The sequence below is a fragment of the Sminthopsis crassicaudata genome, chromosome 6, assembly GCF_048593235.1.
Source record: "Sminthopsis crassicaudata isolate SCR6 chromosome 6, ASM4859323v1, whole genome shotgun sequence".
Lineage (NCBI taxonomy): Eukaryota > Metazoa > Chordata > Mammalia > Dasyuromorphia > Dasyuridae > Sminthopsis > Sminthopsis crassicaudata.
The window spans coordinates 5,075,985-5,091,811 of NC_133622.1; positions in this window are offsets into that span (position 1 = coordinate 5,075,985).

A 15,827-nucleotide genomic window follows, 5' to 3' on the forward strand; every position below is an offset into this window, starting at 1 on the left:
AAAAACTAGGATAAAAGGCAATAGAAGGGGAAGGGGTGAAATAAGATGAAGTAGTGGGAGAAAATGAGATGGAATGAAATACAAATCCAGTAATCATAATTGTGAATGAGAATGAGATGAACTTTTCCATAAAACACAAGTGATGAGAAGAGGGTATCAAAAAAACAGAATCCTGCAATGTGTTATTTAAAAGAAATAAATTTGAGATAGAGAGCCAATACAGAGTGAAGGTAAAAGATTGGAACAAAATGTATTATGCTTCAGCTAAAGTAACAAAAAAAAAAGAAAAAAAGAAAAAAAGAAAAAAAAAAAGAAAAAGAAAGCAAGCCTGGCAATTCTGATTTCAGATAAAGCCAAAGTAAAATAAGATCTTATTAAAAAGAGATGAAGAAGTAAAGTATATCTTGATAAGAAGGACCACAAAAAAATGAAGTGGTAATGATACTAGATGTATATGCACCAAGTGATAGAGCAGCCAATTTCCTAGAGAAGATTTTAAACCACTTTCATGAAGGAATAGACAACAAAACTATACTATTGGCAGCCCTCATCCTTCCCCTCTCAGAATCAGTTAAATTTAACTCCAAAATAAAAAATAAAAAACTAGGGAGGTTAACAGAATCCTAGAAAATCTAAATATGACAGACCTCTGTAGAAAACTGAATAGGGACAGAAAGGAATTTTTTTTCTTGGCAGTACATGGTACCCATACAAAAATTAACTAGGTATTAGAACATAAAAAACCTTACAATCAAATACTGAAAGGAAGAAATAGGAAATGTTTCCTTTTCAGACCAAAATGCAATAAAATTCAATAATTCAATAAATTAGCAGGGAAAGAAGGATTAAAGACAAATGGATATTAAATAATCTAATTATAAAAAATAAGTGGGTCAAACAACAAATCACAGAAACAATCCATAATTGCATCCAAGAAAACGATAATAAGAATCAACATATCAAAATCTATGGGATGCAGCCAAAGGAGTTCTTAGGGGAAATTTTATATCTCTAACTAGCTACGTGAATAAAATAGAAAAAGAGATCAATGAATTGGTCATGAAATTAAAGAACAAATTAAAACCCCCCAATTAAATATCCAATTAGAAAGTCTGAAACTCAAAGGAGATATTAATAAAAATGAAATTGAGAAAATGAACTAATAAATAAAACTAAGAGTTGATTTTATGAAAAAACCAACAAAGTAGATAAACCATTGGTTAATTTGTTCAGAAAAAGGCAAGAAATAAACCAAATCAGCATCAAAAATGACAAGGACAAACTTTTCACCAATGAAAAAGAAATTAAAATAATAATTAGGAGTTGATTTTGCCCAACTGTTTAGCAGCAAACCCAACAATATAATAAAAATGAATGAATATTTACAAAAAAAATTGCCCAAAATTTTTTGGAAGAGGAAAGAGAAGAGGAAATAAATTACTTGAATAGTCCCGTTATTGGTAAGAGACAGGTCAGTTCTCTAAGAGCCTACACAGTCTCTTCCAGCGTAAGTCTGGAAGTCTGTCTCCAACAGTCTGACTGACTTTTCCCAGTTTCTTCCAGCAGTCTGCCAATTTGCTAGTCTCCCCCATAGTGTAGGAGGCATGAGAACCACCTGAGGATAGTCAAAGATAGAATGTTTATCTTCTAGTCCTTGTTAACCCTTATATACCTTATTGTAATTACATCTTTACAGCATACTGATTATATGTGAACTAGAGAACCATGCCATCACCATGCTAAGTACTAAGTATGTATGGGAACTAGAGAACAATCATCTCATCAATTCCACTGAGTTAACACCTTGTTTCAAGTATACTTCTCCAACGTTCCACCCTCTACCTCTCCAGCTTTCTTTTGTTTTAGAACACAGGTGGTCATACTCTCCCTGACTTCTTAAGAAGAAAGGTGAAAACACCAAAAAAAAAAAAAAAAAAAAAAAAAAAGGAAGTGATCATATCCTCCCTGACTTCTCAGGGAGGTGAGAACATTAAATCAGATATTGTTAGCAGTTTCTGGGCTGAAGGGTCTTACTTGAAGCAGGTATACATAAATCAATCAGCATGGGAGATATTACACAGGCACATAGTAATATAACTCAGACTAGTAGTGATGTAACAAATAACATGGATCAACATGAGGAATTATACATGGCCATAAGTCCCAGAGATAGGCCAAAACCAATCGATTGTCCATTTCTTCATGTGTCAGGGAATCCAATGATTCCTGCAGATTTTGAAGTCCAGGAAAAGTCTCATCAACAATTTTTGATGTGCATGAGTCAATTGTCATCTGATGTTTCTTGAGTCTTCTCCTTTTCTCTCTGATGGGCAAGGCAAATATGGCTATTGGCACCCATTTGATTCCTTCTCCATCTGTAGAGATGTAAGCAAACCCTCACCCCCAATGGGACCTGAACATGGAGTAAGCATAAGAATTACAAGAAGAACCAGAGCTGTTGGTGAGAAGGATCCTTCCAGAGCTCCTTTCATAATGGGTGGAGAAGGAAAGGAAGAAGAGCCCCAGTAAGACTTTTTTAGTCAGGGCCAACTACATGAAAGGGCCAAGCCAGGAGACAGATGAGAGACTTAAATGCCTGTTCTGACATTCTGACTGCAGTCTTCTTCTCCGTTTGAAAGTTTGCCTCAATCAACACCTGTTACAACCATCCAGAGGTGATAGTGCTGCCTGCATTCTTCAGTGTGCACACCATGCTGTGGCAGGGGGGGGGGGAATAACAGCAAAAAAACAAAAAGTGGGGACTTGTTAAGGGACAGGTCAGTTCTCCCAGAGCCTCCACAGCTGTGCATCAGAGCATCTGAAGGAGTTGCAAGGTAACCTCGAAGATGTTGCAGACTGAGAATGAGATAAATTGGAGGCAGAGGGAAGAGGAGGGAGGTCAGACAATGCAATGGCCTCTCGGTCAGAGAACAGCAATGGCCTCTCAGCCTCCTTGTATCATCCTCTTACAAGAGGAGATCCATTCTGAAGGTCTGGGTTGGATCTTCAGCAGCCACTGTCAGATGGCTCCCATGTATTCCAACAGCTCCAGTGTATTCCAACACATTATAGGAAAAATAAATTGAAAAAAGCATTAATAAAATCTCTAAGAAAAAGTCTCCAGGGCCAGATGGATTCACAAATGAATTCTACAAACATTTATAGAACAATTAATTCCAATACTATGTAAATATTTAGAAAGATAGGTAAAGAAGGAGTACTGCCAAATTATTTCTATGTCACAAATATGGTACTGAAACCTAAAAGTAGGAAGATCCAAAAAGAGAGAAATTACAGACCAAAATCCCTAATGAATATTAATGCAAAAATTTTAAATAAAATATTAGCAAAGAGATTACCATAATTTATGAGTAGGATAAGACAGTATGACCAGGTGATATTTATAACAGGAATGCAGAGCTGATTCAGTAATAGGAAAGCTGTTACCATAATTGACCATATCAATAACAAAATCAACAGAAATCATATGATAATCTTATTAGATCTAGAAAAAGCTTTTGACAAATTACAGTACCCATTTCTATTAAAAACACAAGAGAGAATAGGGATAATGGAAGTTTTCCTTATAATAATAAAGAGCAAGAATTATTTGTAATGGAGAGAAACTGGACGCATTCCCAGTAAGATCAAGGGTGAAACAAGGATGCACATTATCACCACTATTATTCAACATTGCACTAGAAATGTTGGCTTTAGCAATAAGAATAGAAAAGGAAATTAAAGGAATTAGAATAGGCAATGAGGAAATAAAACTATCACTCTTTGCTGATGATATGATTATATATTTAGAGAATCCTCAAAACTCATCCAAAAATCTACTCAAAACAATTCACATCTTTAGCAAAGTTGCAGGATATAAAATAAACCCACACAAATCATCAGCATTTCTATATATTACTGACAAATCCCTTCAGTAAGAAATGGAAAGAGAACTTCCATTTATAGCCTTCTTGTTTTTCTTGTTCTTATTTTTTTTTTACTTCAATCTCTCATTTGATTTTGAAAGTCTTTTTTTTTTCCTATTAATTCTTTGGGAGCATGTGACAATTTGACATTGCTCTTTGTGGTAGGAAAGGCTGTTATTTCTTCACTATCTTTTTCTGAAGATGAATCCCAATCTTCTCTATTCTCATAATAACTTTCTATAGTTAGGTTCTAAATTTCCCCTACTCATTAAAAAAAAAATACTTGTTAGTGTAATCTCCTCTTGTCCTGGGTTATGAGGAATAGTGCCTGCAATCTCCGGTCCTCTTTCAGATTTTCTTTCTCTAATCTGGAATCAAACCAAGAACTTCACCCTCCTTTAAGTATCCACAGCTAGCAGCATCCCTGCCTCACTGTTTCTGAACTCATCATTAGTGTGCTGGTTCCTTCCTGACCAAGATCAAGTCTTGGTAGCACAGCTGGGTTTGTGTCCCTTATCAGCAGAAGTTCCCTCAATTTTTCTCAGATCAAACACCAGATTCTCTATCCTATCCACGAGGTAAAAAATTCATGTGGCTAGAGCTCAGGTTATTTCCCAACCTAGCTAGCCCCAGGGTTCACTTATTGCTGTTTCCTATCTAGCATGTGTTCACATATCACAGAGGTCTAATCTCTTTCCTGGGATTTTTCTTCAGATGATCTTGAGTTATCTCAAGAGGAACATTGTTCTGTCCCAAAATCTTGATTATTTTTACTAATCTACAGTCTGAGGTATTATTTTGTCTTGTTTATGGTGAAGCTCTGGAGAGGTTGGAATTTTCTGACGTATGCCATCATCATCTCTCCATTATCCTCTGCTGATTCTGATTTTTAAAGAATTATTTTCATCAGAGTGTTTTTATATATTTTTCCCCATTCAGCCACTTTTGTTTTTTAAGGAGCTATTGTCCTCATTCTTTTTGTGCTTCTTTTACCAAGTTGCTAACTGTTTTTTCATTTTTTCTTCCTTTTTTATTTTAAACAATTTTCCTATACTCATCTTATTTGATTTTGAAGATAATTTTTTAGTTCTCTGAATAATTTTTGTTGAATTTGTCTCCAATCTCCCACCCCTTTTTTGGCTTTGCTTGTAGTAGTTTTGACTTTGTTGTCTTTTTCTGAGTTTGTCTCTTGATCTTCCCTATTATCATATTAGCTTTTTATGGTCAGGGTATTTATCAGTTTTTGATCACTTTTCAAGCACATTTCTTAATGTTTTACTTCATGTTAAAAGTTCATCTCTGTTGCCAGTATGAATTAGTAAGACAATGAAGGCAAGTCAAGTTTCAGGTTATTGTGCACAACTATTTTCAGATATTTCTAAGGGTTGAAATTTTTTTGTGTGTGTTTTCAAATTGATATGGTCTGGGAATGGGTATGATAAATTTCCAGGAAGAACCCATGTTCCCTTGGTATTGTAATTTATACTTATCTGTACCGTTCCTCAGCATTCCTGAAATTTTGGAATCAAAAGTGATAATATCTCTAAAGATCTTTGATCACTTGGGAGCAAAAGCATTATTTTCAACTACCTTGTTTTTGTTTTTTTTTCTTTGCTTAAAACTTCAACGAACATTAAGAAAAGGAAAAAGAAATTGCTATGTACATATCAGAACATATGAAAGGATTCAAAATATAAAGCAATACATTTCTATTTAAAACCATATTAATAAATATTACAATTATGTGGAGTAGTCCTTCTTTACTTCCTGTAAATTTTCCTTTGTTCTCTGCTGTGTATTTTTTTGCTTTATTCCCCACCTTCCTCCCCCACCAGCCTAGAAGGCTACATTTAAGCTTGAATATCCTTTGCTATAACAATATTCCAATCTTATACTGTCTAGTTATTTTAAATAGTCTAAAACAAATTGATTAATATGGCTGACATATAGTGTAGTAGCCCAATTTTTCTCTTTTGATTAAATCTACTTTAGATTTAACCTTGTCTGAGAATATGATTATTACCCTTGCTTTCTTTTTTACAAAATAAAGTCTACTCCTGACTTTATTTTTTAAATATTTGTGTGTATCTCTTGTTTTATATCTTTTTTTCTGAAAGCAACACATTGTTGGGTTCAAAATTTTAATGTTTCCTTTTTATGGGTGAATTCATCCAATTCATATTCTAAGCCAAAATTACTTATTGATTTCTTTCCTTCCTACTTTCCATACTATGTCTCTCACACAAAATTCTAAACCAATATCAATTTCCACTTTATAGGTAAATTTATCCCACTCACATTCTAAGCTATGATTTCCTGTATATTTTTGTTCTTCCTGGTTTTTTTTTATTGTTCATCTCACCCTATTCCTGTCCCTCCTCACTTTTCTATTTTACTTCTACCTGATGCCCTTACCTTCAATTCCTTAACCTATCTACTCCTTCAAGAATCCCTCTTTTATCCTCTCCCCCCACCTTAACCCCTTGTCTTTTTTTCTTTCTGAATTTTGAAGATTTTTACATTGTTCCCTCTTTAACCCATTTCTGATGATAATAATAGTAAGGTCAGCACTATCCATCCTCCACCCTCCCAACTTTTGTATGTATTGTTTTTTTCTTCTTTGACTAATTTCTATAAAGCAATTTTTTTCCTTTAATTTCTCCTGCATAGTTTAATTTTTTCTTAGAATCACCCCATCATACTCCACTCAGCCCAAGCCTTTCTTTCAAATTATCCAAATGAAAATGACAGTTAAAAAAGAACTGATAATTTTTGTATATGAGAAGCCAATTATTTGACCTTAATATTTATATTCCTTTTGAATGTTATATGTCAAATTTTCTGTTATGTTTTGTTGCTTTTCTCCTGAAAAAACTGAAAGTCTTCCAATTCATTGAATATATATATATATATATATATATATATATATATATATATATATATATATATATATATATATATATTTTTTTTTTTTCCCCTTTAAGGGTTATATTCTTATTTGCTGGATAAATTATCCTTGGACATAATCTCAGCTCTTTTGCTCTAAGAAATATAGTGTTCCAAGACCTATAGTTTTTCAGAGCAGTAGCTGCAAAATCTTGTGTAATATTTATTGTATTCAACAGTATTTATAAAGTTTTCCCATTGAGTCTTTCAACATTTTCTTCTTTATTTGGAACCTTGGTTATATAAGTTTTCTTCCTGGAATCACTTTAGGATTGTGATTAATGCTTCCCCCCCCCCTATTTTTTGCTTTGCATTCTTGTTGTAGAACTTCAGAACAATTTTTCTTGATAATTTCTTTTAATATTGTATCAAGATTCTCTTTTAATCAAAATTTTCAGGCCATCTGAGGGGGGAGAAGGGTAAGACAATTGGAATTAAGTGACTTGCCCAGGTCACACAGCTAGTAAGTGTTAAGTGTCTGAGGATAGATTTGAACTCAGGTTCTCTTAATTCCAGGGCTGGTGTTCTATCTACTCTGTGAATTAGCTGATCCAGACTATTATTTTATTGTTTCTCCTCAACCTATTCTTCAATCACTTGTTTTTCTGTTGAGATGTTTCACATTCTGTTTTATTATTTCTTGATCTCTCTTATTGGATTTTTAAAATTCTTTTTAAATTTTTCTAAGAAATTTTTAAAATTCTTTTTAAATTTTTCTAAGAAACCTTTCTGGGTTTACAAACATTTGACATTTCTCATTGAAAAAGGAGTAGATTTTTCAACTGATGCTGAGTGAAATGAGCAGAACCAGAAGATCACTGTACACTTCAACAACAATACTGTATGAGGATGTATTCTGATGGAAGTGGAAATCTTCAACATAAAGAAAAACCAACTCACTTCCAGTTGATCAATGATGGACAGAGGTAGCTACACCCAGAGAAAAAACACTGGGAAGTGAATGTAAATTGTTAGCACTAATATCTGTCTGCCCAGGTTGCATGTACCTTCGGATTCTAATGTTTATTGTGTAACAAGAAAATGGTATTTACACACATTTATTGTACCTAGACTATATTGTAACACATGTAAAATGTATGGGATTGCCTGTCATCGGGGGGAGGGAATAGAGGGAGGGGGGATAATTTGGAAAAATGAATACAAGGGATAATATTATAAAATATATATATATAATAAAAAAAAAAAGAAAAGAAAAAGGAGTAGATTTTTAAGCTCCATTACCTTATATCAGGATTCAATATGAATCCTGATCTTTCCTATTGTCCTTAGTAGCAATCTATGGTTGGGTTCTTTTTATAATGTTCTGTTGTCTCCAGAAACTGCTGATCGCTCTCTGGGAAGAGATCTGTTGTCTCAACTCAATCTCCAGGCCAGACTCTTCTTCCTATAGAGAGCTGTCCCAACTCTGACTCTTTTATCCTCCCAGAGAAGGGGCGTGTGAGAACTCAAGGGCTTATGGGAAAATTACTTCAACCAATGAACTCACTCCTTTTAAAGGTTGTGTAAACTCCTTTTCATATATAAACTCCTCCTCAGAAGTTCAAAGGGGTAAACTCCCCTTAAAGGCCGGAACCAAAGGTATGAACTAGAGAATTGTTAAGTACTGACTTAGCACTTAGTAAGAACCTAGTATCTTTGTCATTTGATTGCCCTTTTTTGTTATTTTAACAGCTACTGATATAATCAAGTTCTAGTCCTTAGGCACAGGAAATCATGCTCCAAAACTACTAATTTGTGAGTTTTGTCTCCTGGCTCAATTTTGAGCTCTTCTCTCACTCCTACACCAAAGATAGAAGCTTTGCCCCTCCTTCTCTCCCTTTCCCTACCCTTGCACCCAAGCCACTCTGTCCCTAAAAGATCTTAAATCCTATGGTCCAAATAGGGCTCTCCCTTGAGAAAGATTTTGGAGAGATTCTGCTCTCCTGCAAAAGCCCACAGCCAATAGGAACCCCATCCCTCTGTGACTGCTTACCAGATGTGTGGTAGCTCCTTCTCCCTGGCAGTGGCAGCCCAGCCCTGCATCAGCGTGGTCAGCACATCTAGGCTTGGCATCCCTTGAGTGCTGAAGGTCCTTCAATCTGCTCTTACTCTTGCTGTGAGACTCCCACACCATCCATGAGATGAAGGATCCTAAAGCTGAGGCTGCCTCTCAACCCATCTCCTCCCAGGGCTTGTTGTTTATTGATTTCACAGAGTTGACGTGAAGGAGTTTGCCCATCTCTCCAGCTGAATCTCTGGCCCTGGAGGTCAAGGCTTTCCCAGAGTCTTCTTAGGTTGTCTTAGAAGAATTAATAAGTTTTGTTTATTCCCAATACTCTACATTCCTTCTGAAGCAATGTTCTGTGCTTTTCTGTGGAGGAAATTTGGAGAGCTGAAACTTTTCTGGCCTACACTGTGACCTTCCCTTATTACCTTTTAAAACAAGGTTTTTGATGGATTATTTCTCTACCTCTTTTGTGGTTTAAAAAACTGAGCAATACAACATTTGATAGAGATGTTTGAACTTCCCTTGCTCAGATTTTTGCTGTGAGAAGTCACCAATTCAAGCCTCATATCATATCTATAGAGGTCCCAGGACTGATAGAGGGAGCAAATGAAAAGATATATTTTTGTTGTTGTTCTTGATCTTTGCCAGGAATGACTTGGGTCTAGGCTCCCAATTGGAGAAGGCACTTTAAAAAAAAACAGAAAAAAAAAAACAAAACAGAATATGGGATTAGAAAATTTTAGAGACTAAATGTATACTAAAGAAAATGTACTCTATTTGATTGAGTTTAGAACTCTATGCTTTATTAACTTCATAAAATTATCTAGTCCTATCTATGCCTTAATTAAGATGGCATTTCCTAATATTAAAGAAAAGCAACTTGCACATGACAAATTTTTGTACAATAGAATTTTACTTTTAAGACACAGTTCAATTTTTTTTCTCTTCCATGAAGACCACCAGTATTCCCTCAGTTGGAAATTATTCTTCCTTCCTTTCTTGAAATTAGCATGATACATTATTAGAGAGACTAGATAGTACAATTAATGGATTAGTGGATGGTACAATGGTTTGGAATTATGTGCAAAGTTGTGCAAACAAGGTAAATCCCAAAGAGTTTAAATTATTTGAAGGATACATATATTCTTTCTTTCATATATAAGAAACAGAGATACACAGGTTTAATACCTTCCCAAGATCTTAACAGTAATAAGTGTCAGGGTTATAACTAAAATCTGTTTCCTGGTTAGTAGTCTACTAAACTACATTGGTCCCAAGAAAATAAAAGTTGAACATAAAGAAGTCTTTAAGTGGTTCAGCCTTCATCATAAACTCAATGCTTATTCCATTGAATTCAATTCAAGTAACATTGATTAAGAGTCCTTCATTTGTAGGGATTTTTGCTAAGTATTTTTATACAAAGAAGGATGAGATACTATCCCTTGTTCTTGCAAAGTTTATGGTCTAGTGAAGGATATACAATATGCACATAAATAAATATAACACAGCCTACATGTAAAAAGAACCAATAGTAATTCTTTTTTTTATAATTTAAGGTTTTAAAAGTACTTATTCAAGACAACAATCTTATAAGATGTATGGTGATATTATCTTTTTTTTTTCACAGAAGTGAGATTCAGTGGGATTAAGTGGGTCCTATCTTCCAATGCCATTTGAATAACATTCTAGTGCTTAATTGTACTATCTAACATCTCTTAAAATGTTTTATGCTAATTTCAAAAAAGGAAAGAATAGTAATTTCCAGCTAAGGAAATACTGGTGGAAGAGGAAAAATTTGAACGTGTCTTAAAGATAAAATTCAATTGAATAAAAATTTATCATGTGCAAGGCACTCTGGGGAAACAGACACAAAACCGACTTTTCCCTTAAGCATATTCAGATACATAGGATTTTAATAGGCAGACTTACTGGAGAGGACAATATAGTCCTCTCCCATTCATGAGCCTAAGCACACAGTTGGGAAAATATAAGATTTTTCAAAGAGAAAATGATCCTATTTGGCATTACAAAGCAAGGTTTTGAGCTGTCCTAAATAATCTTGATTGGCAAAAATATAAAATCTGTGTTCTTCATACACATCACACACACACACACACACACACACACACACACACACACGTCAAGCAAAAAAGTCAAACAAAAAAATTAGTCTAGACTTTGTAAATACTTTGTGAAGTCTTTATTCCATCTTCCAAAGAATAGGCAAACATATTTTGCAATATGTCAATAGGAACTATCTCAGAGAAATGATTCATGAGGGATCCAAGATCAATTGTCATCCTAAAGGTACCTTTGATAGGGTGCTCTTACTAACTTAACTTTAATCCAAGTGAGATCTGAAATGAGTAGCTAAGATTTTTAATGAAATCAGATTTTTGTTCCTTGTAAGATTCCTTATCATTTAATTCAGTTATACCTTTTAACCCTATTTGCTTGAAGGCTGAGTAACTGTCTGAAAATCTGAAGATAGAAAAAATGAAGCGTAACCTAAGACTTTCACATAAAGGACTCTAGAGTATTCCCTATTAATTCAACAGTCATGATGAAAAGAGGCAGCAAAGACTTGTAATGGTCAAAGATCCACTCGTAGTCTGGAGATCAATTACTGACTTCATGAGAAAATCATTTAATGTGTTAGTAACCAAGGGAAACATTCTAAATCAATAGCAATAGGTTACAGATGAGTTGCTATTCCTTATTGGTGAAAGTAGCTTTCACACAGGGAGTCCACTACACTAAAAGAATTATAGATCCAAGTTCCCTCCCTTGGCTGTCTGACATAGAATTAAATAAGCAATGTGTATGCTACAGTGTTGGGAACTGGGGGTACAGACCCTGCCCACAAGAGGTTCATAAACAACATATGCAAATTATATGCATAAATATCTACACTGCAATGTAGAATGATTTAAGTTTGTAGGTGGGTTCAAATAAGAGAGCTTGGAATGGGAATTATTTCATCTATCCATGGCATTGAACATAAAAGGGAAAAAAGCTTTGTGGAAGAAGAAATTTAAGTAAAGAAAATATTTATCTATGTGATTTTCAAAGTCAAGAGAACTTATCTAAGAGATTAGTGTTAGGATACATCAAATAGAGGCGAATTAACTAATGGCATTTATTAAATACATTGCATGCTAGGTAGAACAATAAATAGAATATCAGGGCTGGTGTCAGGAAGATTCCTATTCCCCAATTCAAATCTGACCTCAAACATTTACATGCTGTGTGACCCTGAGCAATTAACTTAATCCTGTTTGCCTCATTTTTTTTTCATCTGTTAAAATAATAGCAGAAGGAACTGACAAATCACTCTAGCACTATGCTAAGAAACCTCCAAATGGAGTTACAAAGAATGAGATGTGACCAGAAACAAGGGAATGACAAATTAAGTACATTCTAATTGCTAAGCACTGGGTGTATAAGTAATCTCTGTATTCAAAGGCCATCATATCTAAATAGAGTAAAACCAAGTATTTAGTAAGTTTTATCAATAGTCTATGGCAAGATCTGGAATTGGGGATTATTCTTGAGGATACATTGGAAAGGTAGATGGAGAGGCCCAGTGGGTGTTAGGGTAGAGCAGCAAAGAAGATATTCATTTTGTTCTGGAAGTTGCTGAGTCAGAGCCAATGTCCTTAAGGTTAAGTGACCCAGTGGTCTGTAGAGCTTAATTCCAGAGAAGATGCTAATGTCCAGTAGGTTGAGAAGGGCAATGAGAAGTTAAATGGTAAGCAGGTAGGAAGAAGGGGGAAGTAAAAGAGAATGAGTTGGAATTAGTGACACAGTATTGTAGAAAACAAAACAAAATAAAACAAAAAAACCATTCAGAGATAAGGTATCTGGGATACCATCACATCTTATTTCTTTAGGATGAGTATTAACTGATCCACCCATACCTACAGACACATATTTCTCCTCTACAATGAAGACTCCCTTGGCTTTTGGGTGACAATTGCTAAAGTGACTCTTACTTGAACCTTTTTTTCCCTTACCAAATGGGACCTAGTTATGGGATAGATGAAGGGATAGAAGGAGAAAAAACTGAGGGACAAGAAAAATCATGTGTTCTCAGTCATAATTTAAGTCCCTAACTGATGTACAGATTTAAAATAATTAGCCTTATATAAAAAAGATTAGAAGGAGCAGAGTCAGCAGAGTAAAGGGGAAAGTTGCTCAATGGTTGCTCATGCCTTAATGTTCAACTAACAACTTCATGAAGGTTAGATTCATTTAAATCATAAAATTAATGGCTAGAAGGACATAGATCGGCCTAGTACAGTCAACACAGGGGACTTATAAGTTCTTTTCTTAGGAAAAAAAATTAATGAATTAAAGGGCTTTAGAAACCATTGAGTTGAACCTGTTTCCTTTTTGAGCTAAAATAACTGGTGCCTGGAAAAGAGACAGTCTTGATCAAGGTCACCATGTTTTGTTTTGTTTTTTTGGCAGATCGAGGACAAAGAAAATGCTGGCTATCCAACTGATGCTCTTTCCCTAATGTGCAATTTTAGTCTGGAACTTTAATTTTTTAAAATTATATCCCCCCCTTTTATCTCTGCATTAAGATACTGTCCTTTAAGTTTCATACAATTTAAGTCAACAGAAAATTATTCAGTGAAGTCAAAGGTTTAGTGATCCTAACCTAATTGTTGCTACTGCTGCACCACACTCGATCTCTCCTGAATTTGAATTGAAATATCCAGTTCAATATATATATAAGTTTTTACAATTATATTAATTTATTTATTAACAATATGATATATTAATATAATAAAAATTTATTAATCTATATTAGTTTTTAATTTAAATTTTAAAAAGACTCAGCTCAAACTTACTCTTCTGAATCAGACTTTTTGTTTCCAAGACCTCCCTCTCTCTCTGCTTCTTTGCCTCCCAACCAAAGTTACTTGGCATATGCTTCAATTTAATATATTTTGTACATACCTATATATTAAAGGTACTTTTTCCTCCATTGTTGCCATTTTCTTGAGGTCAGGAGTTTTTCACCTTCCATCTCTCTTGCCAAAAACAAAGTCTGGCACATTGTAAGTTCTTGATCTAATATCCAAGACTTGGGACTGGATTCTGGAGAACATAGAAAGACAAGAAAAAGATGTGGTTTGCCCTTGAAAGACTTGTAGAATCAGAAAATCTCAGAATTAGCATGAACTAAGAGAGATTAAGCATGATGTAAAGCAAGAACCCTTTTGACAGAATTGCACAAAATGATCAAGCAGATTCTTAAATGCCTCTAAGAGATTCATTTCTTCCCAAGTGAGTTGACTATTATTTTGTATAATACTAATTTTTACTGGGTTTCTTATATCAGACCTAAATCAGCCTTCTTTTAATCCCCATTAGGCTTTACTCTCACATCTCAGGACCAAGCAAAATAATTATAAAGCCCTTTTTCGACATGACAGCTCCTCAAATATTTGAAAATGGATTTTGTCCTTCCCAAATCTTTCCTCACATAATCTAAAAACTCTAAATACCTTCACCTGCTCTTCATCTTGCAGAATTTTGAGTCCTGTCATCATCACAGATCCATAGATTTAGAACCAGAAAGATGTTAGAGATCATTTAATTTAGCCTAGGTTTTAGAAATTCAAAAACTAAAACTAAAGCTCAATGACTTCAGCAAAGTGGGACAACCAATGAAAGTAGCAGAGCTACTTGGGATTTATAGCCTTGTTCTGTGGTTTTAAATCCAGTGTTCTTTCTATTGTAACATTACCTCCCTCAAGCTGATAACTCTCCTTTTGACTTGTCTTGCCTTGTTGATTTCCTTCCTCTTTTATAGAACCTAGAATTGAACATGATATTCCAAACAAACTGTGACCAGGACAAAGTATAACAGAAAAGCTACCATCTTCTTTCTGGCCATAAGCCTAAGATCTCATTACTTACTTACTGATCTGTCTGAGTATCTGTTTACTTATTTATTTGTTTGTTTGTTTGTTTCTTCATTTATTGATTATTTATTTGTTTTTAGACTGTAACACTTTAAAGAGACCTAGGTTTTTTTAAAATATGGATAACTTAAATATATATATATATATATATATATATATTTCATAACTTCATATATATATATGTGTGTGTATATACATATACATATATATATATATTAGATATCCTTAGCTAAACACATATGTCCCATTCTGTACTTGTAGTTATTTCTCTGTTTTTAACTCCCAGTTAGTACTCCATATCTATTCCTATTAAATTTCATTCAGTTATGTCCAGTGTATCATGTCAACATGCCAAGACTTTTTCAGCTCATGCATCACCTGTAAATTAAGAATCCTCCCAGCTTTGTATGATCTAAGACATTGATAACTAAACAAAAAACAAAACAAGAAACAATGCTGAACAGAAAAGAGCTGAAAACAGAATCCTGGGTCATTTGGCAGAGCTGCTTCTCAGTTGACATTAATGAAGCTTCTTGGGGCCTGCTCATTGAGATAATTCTCTATCCATCTTTCTCACAAGAATATCCTGAGATGCAAACAAGTCCAAAGGCCTTAAGATGAAAAATTCTTTCCACTTCCAGAGAGAGAGCAGATGAACTCTGAAAGCAAACTGAAGCAGGTTTTTTTTTCCCCCCACTAAATTTTTCTTGTTTTTTGTTTGTTTGCAACACTGCTAATATGGAAATAAGCTTTGCACAATTTCACATTATAATGGCTACTGCATTGCTTATTTTCTCAATGATTGAAGGAGGGGCTTGAGGGACAGAGAGAATTTGGAACTCAAAGTTTAAAATGAATATTAAACTTTTTTTAAATGAAAAATATCTTGAGATGGAAATAAAAAGTACCTATTCAAGGCAAAGAGACAGAAAAGATCTTTCATTCAGTAAGGGGGGAAAGAAGGAAACCAAGTAAAGTTCACTGGGGCTCTGAAAAAACAGATTTAGG